The sequence below is a fragment of the Microtus ochrogaster genome, linkage group LG1, assembly GCF_000317375.1.
Source record: "Microtus ochrogaster isolate Prairie Vole_2 linkage group LG1, MicOch1.0, whole genome shotgun sequence".
Taxonomy (NCBI): Eukaryota; Metazoa; Chordata; class Mammalia; order Rodentia; family Cricetidae; genus Microtus; species Microtus ochrogaster.
In genome coordinates, this window is record NC_022027.1 from 15,191,961 (window position 1) to 15,200,091 (window position 8,131).

At 38.6% G+C, this 8,131-nt stretch overlaps 1 pseudogene; it reads left to right on the forward strand.

Moving 5' to 3' along the window:
• Positions 1–1,405: 1,405 nt before the first annotated feature.
• On the forward strand, positions 1,406–2,363 carry LOC101994797 (annotated as a pseudogene).
• Positions 2,364–8,131: the final 5,768 nt, after the last annotated feature.

Consider the following 8,131-nt stretch of genomic DNA (forward strand, 5'->3'; position numbering starts at 1 on the left):
ATAATATAACATATGCATGAGAAAATTTTAAAAAAATTTTAAATTTTAATGATGGGAAAAACGTGAAATCGTTGTTTTTGGATGGGTGATATTAAAGACACTTTGGAAGAAATAAGGGCATATCGTATTTTCCTACATGATTTTAAAAATGTTCAAAATATATCTTAAAACCTGTATTAGGAAATCCCCTGCAGTCTCCCTTTCTATTCCCACGCCTCTCCCAAAGAAGCACAAGTATCTTGTTCCCTAAGCCTCTCCACCTCAGCTCATTGAATTATTCCAGCCTCCAACAACAGGATCTCACTGGGAACACAGCAGACCAGCAAACCAAGGAAATAGTCCCTAACCACAACAGCCTTGCACAAGCTAACCCACAGTTCGTGCCCGCCAGAAAACCTGCAGACTTTTCTTTTCTCTCTCTTTCCCCAGATCCAGTTCCCTGAGCTCATCCTCGGCTCTGCAACACAACACCCATGGCAATATTCCCTGTCTCCTTGCTCCAAACTCCTGTGGATACTAGAGATCTTTCCTTGAACCTCTTTTTCAGAAGGTGGATCCTTCTGAAATCCAAACTCTAGCATATGAGACAACCAGATAGACTGCCCACTGACTTTCTCCTCAATCTCTGTTTCCCCAGAATCAATGCCTGAATCTCACTGTCAATGCTGCAACAGTAGACCCTTGGCAGTCTTCCCTGCCATCCCCTCGTCTGAACTCCTATGAATCCCATAGATCTTCTTCCTTCCAAATTTCCTCCCAGACTACTTGCTTGGTCCCAGAACCAAACAAAGCAAGTAGCCGCTGCTAACCCAAGGGTCACTTGAAGGCAGCAAATGGGTTGAAGTTCAACCTGTATCTTTCATATTGCTCGTGAGATCCAATAAGCCCAGTTCCATCCCAAGCTCTTTACCCGGAAATTTGATGTCGTCTCCCTTCCCTCTGTGACCCCATTACCAATGGATAACCAAGAATTTTTCTTCCACCTTTCTTTCTCTCAATTCATCCCAGTATCTCAGACTCCAAATCAGCAACCTTTCTCTGTGAACACACTCCCTTAGCCCACCAAGAAAACAGAAAACACACAGGCGTCATACTCTCCAAAAATTCATGGAAGAAAGAGAAACAAAGAAACGAAAGCTCAGCCAATAAGTACAAATCTAGATAGCAGCAACTAGACTTATACTTATCCCAAATTCAGATGTCTAGATGCCACCTTAAAAACATAATTATTAATAGTCAGGGCATCTGGGCCAAGCATGTCTTTAATCGGAGCACTTGGGAGGCAGAGCCAGTCAGATCTCAATGAATTTGAGACCAACCTGATCTACAAGATGAGTTCCAGCACAGCCAGGACTGTTACATAAAGAAACCCTATCTCCCTCTTTGCTGCCAGACCTCTGCCATCATGGGTCGCATGCATGCTCCCAGGAAGGGCCTGTCCCAGTCGGCCCCGCCCTACTGCCATAGCCTCCCCAGGTAGGTGAAGCTGACATCTGAGGACGTGAAGGAGCAGATTTACAAACTGCCCAAGAAAGGCCTCCCTCCCTCCCAGATAGGTATGATCCTGAGGGACTCAAACGGCACGGTGTGGCCCAGGTCCGTTTTGTGGCTGGTAATAAAATCTTGAGAATCCTTAAATCCAAAGGCCTTGGCCCCGATCTCCCTGAGGATCTCTCCCATTTGATTAAGAAGGCAGTTGCTGTCCAAAAGCATCTTGAGAGGAACAGAAAGGATAAGGATGCTAAATTCCGCCTGATTCTGATAGAAGGCAGAATTCACCAGCTGGTGTAAACTGCTTTTGGGGTGGGCTACTCAGTCTAGGGGTTGTAACCCACCCTGCAGTCAGTTATTCCAGGGTCCCAGAGAGGCACTATCTGTAAGATATGAGCGAGGAGACAGGAAGGAGGCTAAGAGAGATTCTTGTCAAAGCCTCCGTTTATTAGAGATGGGGTACAGCTTATATAGGGTAAGGAGTTGGGGGGTGGGCACAGGGGCCTGAGCTCTTGCCACGTGGTTCATGTTGGTCACGTAGCCAGGAGGTTACCTTCGGTCAGGTCACTGTAGGCCAGGAAGTCACAAGTTGACACACCTAGTTCTCTAGATAGTTTGGAATGTGGGGTGGGTTCCACTAACAGATAGCTCTCCATTAACAGCCAATTTGGATGTGGGGTAGGCTCAATAGAACAATTCCTAACACAATTATGGGTGTGGGGTTCTCTGCAGACTCCCCAAGGTCATGGTTCCTGCAATGATTTTAGGAGGAAATTGGCTCCTAACAAACTGGTTCGTTACTATAAGACCAAGCCGATCCTCCTACCCGCTGGAAATATGAGTCATCCACAGCCTCTGCTTTAGTAACATAAATTCCCTTTTATACACAAGCAATAAAATCACTTTGAATAAAAAAAAGAAACCCTGTCTCAAAAAAAAACATAAATAAATAAAATAACATGACAATATTTCTTCATTAGACCCTTGCTCTCCTATCACAGCGGGCCTTACATATTTCAACATATCTGAAGCACAAGTAGAAGAGCTTAAAATGAACTATATAGTCTAATGGGATATGCAAATGTTGATAGCTCCTTAGAGAGGAAATGAATAAATCCTTTAAAGTAGTGGTCCTCCACCACTCCTAATCCTGTGACCCTTTAGAACAGTTTATTATGTTGTGGTGACACCAAACAATAAAATTATTTTGTTGCTACATTATCATATAATTCACTATTGTTATGAGTCATATGGAAATATCTCATATATCTGGATATCTGGGATATCTGATATGTTACTCCTGAAAGGGTTGTGACTCAGGTTGATAACCATTGCCCTACAGAAATCTAAGTATATGAAAAAAAAATGTAAAGAAATGAATGAATCCCTCAAAGAAATGCAAGAAAATACAAACAAACCGCTGAAAGAAAGTAATAAAGCAATTCAAGACCTGAAGCAAAGTGAAGCATTAAACTTTGATTGGTATTATTTACAAAGTAATAGAAATATTCAAAAAATATTCTTCCAAATTCCTATTCTTGCTTAACTTCATGAAAGTCAGTGTTTGTTGCCTGAGTGGCAACAACAAAATCTTAGGACATTTGAAAGTCTATCGATGGATTAAGTGCACATCTAGGGCCCACCCCTTGATATCTTGTTCAAAACACAAATACATACACAGGGCTAATAGTGTCAAACAGCTGGCTAAGCTCTTGGGGCTCTTTGTGAGAATAGGAGGCTCCAACACCCATCGTTCATATATAATGCAAAATTCCTAACAAGCAGAAAGTGCTATCTTGTGAATTAGTATATGCCCCACCCCTAAAGCAGGACCACTCTGTAAGTGTTCAGTGAATGTGACTTGTTAATGTTACACCTCTCTTGTTTCCTTTGTTAAAAAATCAAATAATCAAACGATTAAAAGATGGAAGTTACTTATGACATGCAGTTAAAGTTTTAAAGTTTAAAAATACTGTCTACTATGTGATCCTTCTTTAAAAACACACAGAGGGGAAGTAATAGGCCCAAGTGGAGAACCTACAATCATTGTTTTGCTAAACGAGGATGTTGTCAAACTATCTTAAGTAAGAATGTTTATGCCCATACATTAGCACTGCTCTTGTGGAGTAGCCAACAGTTAGTGCAGTGACTCATAATTGCTCCAGGTGTGAGAATACTTGGCCATAGAGAACTCAGCCCTGAATCCAACATCAATATCACCCCCAAGGAGGCACAGGATATATCTCAGAAGAGGGGATGGAAAGAATGTAGGAGCTGGAGGACAGGGAGGAGGCTTGAAATACTGCCTCCTAGATATAACTCACTGAACTCAGGAACTCCATGTTGTTAAGGTTACCCACACAAGATCTGTAATCAAGCAAAATCAGTCAATATTCCAACAAACAGCATGAATCTGAACATGGGAGTGGGATAGGGTGGGTGGGAGGTATTTGGAGCTGCAGAGACAAAGAGTGGAATTGAGGGTAGATAAGATATGATCAAGACACATTGTATACATCTATTAAAATTTCAATAAATAAAAGATCAAAAATTAATTAAAATGCACTTTATCTTATTTTATTTTGTCATATTTGGTTACTATCTCTTAGAAGTCTTTTTTTTTTTTCAAATGAGAGCCTAAAATGGAGTCAGTCAAGATGGAATTGGAGAAAGGGAGAAACTGTGAGGATAGAGAGATAAGAAACCATAGTAAAATATGTTATATGAGAGAAAATCTATTTTCTTTTTTTGCGATTTTAAATGCTTCATTTAATACACAAGTTCTCATACCCTTTAACACAGATTAATCCAAATTATACTCTAGTGGATTTGATTTTCTCAATTCTTTTCTTGATTGAAAAAATTCCCGCCTCCTCCCAGCCTCCCATTTCCCTCCCCCTCCCTCACTCCTCTCCCTCTCGCCCCACTCCTCTCCCCCTCCCTCTCCAGTCCAAAGAGCAGTTAGGGTTCCCTGCCCTGTGGGAAGTCCAAGGTCCTCCCCCCTCCATCCAGGTCTAGGAAGGTGAGCATCCAAACTGGCTAGGCTCCCACAAAGCCAGAACATGAAGTAGGATAAAAAACCCAGTGCCATTGTCCTTGGCTTCTCAGCAGCCCTCATTGTCTGCCATGTTCAGAGAGTCCAGTTTTATCCCAGGCTTTTTCAGTCACAGTCCAGCTGGCCTTGGTGATCTTCCAATAGATCAGCCCCACTGCCTCAGTGAGTGGTCGCACCCGGGTCCTGACTTCTTTGCTCATGTTCTCCCTCCTTCGGCTCCTTATTTGGACCTTGGGAGCTCATTCCGGTGCTCCAATGTGGGTCTCTGTATCTAAAATCTATTTTCTTAAAAGAAAATAGCATTCATATTGCTCAAAATTAAAACAAGATGGCATTATGAACATACATATAATTTACTTTCACCTTTGCTCCATGACTCTGATTCCAAATTAATAAACACTTCTGTTAGTTTCTAAAAATAAAAAGGTCTAAAGTCATGAAAAGAAAGCATGGATGGACAATGTATATATAGGTTATCAATTTGAAAATGCTACTAATTGTATGATTCCATATATACGATTGACTGGCAGAGAAAAGTAAGACATACAGACAGAAACAAAAGTGATTTAATGAAAGGATGTTCAGAAGGTGAGTGGCAGGATTCTGTTTTAGCCACAAGTCTTTTATGTCTACAGAGACAAAATGATGCCATACATTTGTTAAACCCTATAAAGGATATAATTAATTTAAATGAGATTATTTATGCAGATACTACAAATCACTCTGGAAGGATGGGAATCCAGGTTGAAATGTAGGTTTCAAGAAAGCTTCTTATTCAGATAAAATAGAAATATTTTATGGAGTCCCCAGGAAAATGGGTGGAAGAATGTGTACAACCAACATAAATATGGAAAGAAGTAGAGTCCCTTTACCTGAAGGCAGAAAAAATAAAGGAAATATACATGTGTTGCAGGTACTTAATATCACTGTTTCCCTTATTGGTCAGGTCAATTACTCTATAGACTGTAACTGAAGCATAGCTTGAGTTTCTTTTATAGTTGCTCTTATTCAAAAAGACTATAACTTTCAACATAAATGCCATAGAAATAGCATCCTGATCCTAGTAAGTAAGATGCCAGAAAGCAGTAAGATAATTAAGGCTAAACTGAATCAGAAGCATAACAGAGGTGGGGGTGGTTTTTATCTCATGGGAAATCTCAAGGCAAAGTTACCTACTAGATGTCCCAGACCTGAGGAACAATAGACAGCATTCCCAGCTACAGCTGAACAAGACAAGAAAAGCTGATACCTTTAACTTTACTTAGACTTGGCAAGTTTACATAATATTGTACATGCACTGAGTCCATGCAGGGTGATGGGAGATAGGGGTGTCCATGTTGTGGGTAATCACAGAAGTAGGAAGTAAATGCTCCACAAGAATGACAATTGACTGATATATTCATGTCTACTAAATTATTCAGTTCACTCAGTTCTGTTAATCCTGTGTATCATTTGAAATCCTCATCCCGGTAGACACAAAGTGATTGTTCAGATAGCTCATTACACATTTTTTTCTCTAAGGAAAATCTTCCTTTCACAGAATCTAAATCACTATAATTAAATAGCACTTCCCCATAATGAACCACATTCTGGTCTGTTAAGTGACTTTCCACCTTGGAAATGAATTTATGAGAGGAAGCACTCATTTGAAATGTAATAATGCTGTTCCTCTGATATTTAATTGGTAATTTATCTTTTACTTCACCATAAGAGCAGTTGCCTTAAGATCATGTACATTTGAAGATAAATCATTACCTTTTCACTTAAAATTATTTAAGTCAACAGTATTTATAGAATATTTTTACTGTATTGATATAAAATACTTTGTGATATTTACCTTTTAATATACAGTTTGATTTAGTCTATATTGCCATCTTCCTAGTAATTTCATTTTAGCTGAGTTTACTTAGAGATATTTGTATGTGTTTTCAGGGCTGATTGGCACTTGACAAAGCAATTGGCATGCTCGTTTCTGGGAAAGGTCACCTCTCCCACTCCCAGCATTAACCAGTTGCTTGTAAGTTTTTGTGAAGAGTTGAGGCCTCACAGGCTTTTCACTCCCCAGGTTGACATATTCATGATATTTTCCTCATACAACCTTAAAACCATGTGCAAAAAATTAGCTCTGAAAGACAAAATCAGGTTGCATTTACATGAATATGTAATATGAAGAGTTAATTAAAACAAAGTGCTGATTTTGAAAGTTTCACTCTGTAAGTGTGGGGATCAGGGTGTTAGCAGGGTGAAAACTAAAGGGTTATTGTGCGAATTATATTTTAATGGACATTTAGAAATTGATGCTTGTAACAGCTCTTTCAAAACTCAACAATGTGTTTAACAACATTTGTAACCTTGCTAGACTTAAATTTAGCTAAGGTAAAAATGAAAAATTACCATGTTTCTCTTTCCAATAAATGTAGATCTGCTTTGCCAGAATCAAAACAAGATTTTTCCAGAACTGAAGGGTAGGGAGGAGTCAGGAATAAGTTTGGGAGTACAGGGAAATTTGGGGGGAAATTTATGTAAAAGATTTAACAAAACAGTCTGGATATTAACATTGCTTGGGACACAACTCCCCACAGTATTCTAATTGCCTAAAAGTCTAAAAATAAATATCACCCAACTCCTGTATTGTATACAAATGAAGAATTGTCCTTGCGACTTCTGTTTTAATTATCTGTGCTTCCTAAACCTTACAAACTCTGCTTATTTTCTGAACACCATGTCATGATTTATAAAAGTCTAATTAGTGATATATTTAATTTCAATAAACTCCCAAGTAGAAGATTGTATTAATTGACAGAAATACTGTGGCCTCAACTCTAAATCCAATTTGTTACCAATTTTACAAATTTCCTTAGTTTCTTTATCTAATGTTCGTGTATTTTCTTATCTTTAAGTTTTAGTTTTTGTTCATCATTCTGAATTTGTACAGAAATATAACACTAGGGGTTTCATTACAAAACAAAATAACCCAATCTAACACAATGTTTTATATTTTTAAACTCCCTTCAGTTGTCAGTTGTTCTACATAACTAAATTATGTTTAGCCTTCGTGCTTTCAATTTAATGTTTACTCTTTTTATTGTGTTTTTCTTGTAACATATTTAGATGTCCTGATTGATTCTGTCTAATTCTCACTGTCCAGTGTAACTAACTCCCATATTTTGATAAAACTTGATTTCATTAATATATAAGTCTCACATTTCATCAATACTCAAGGCCAGGACAATACACAGCTTTTTTTTTTTTTTTTCTGGAAAGCAAAAACAAACAAACAAAACAAAACCCAGGAGTTTTCTACACTGATTTAACAAGGAAAATACGGAGAGTCTGCTCAGTAGTTAGGAGCATTTGTTGTCTAGCAAAAGACACAGCTGCTGTTCCCAGCACTCGCATGTGGCCACCAATCACCTTCATCTCGAGTTCCATCAGCTCTAATACCAACTTCTGACCTTCAGGAATTCTGAGATTAATTGTGGTACACATGCATACACGGAGGCAGAATAGTCACACATGTTATAAAAGATAAATAAATCAAAAATTTCCTACTTGGATAAAAATATGTTTCTGTGGAAATTAGTA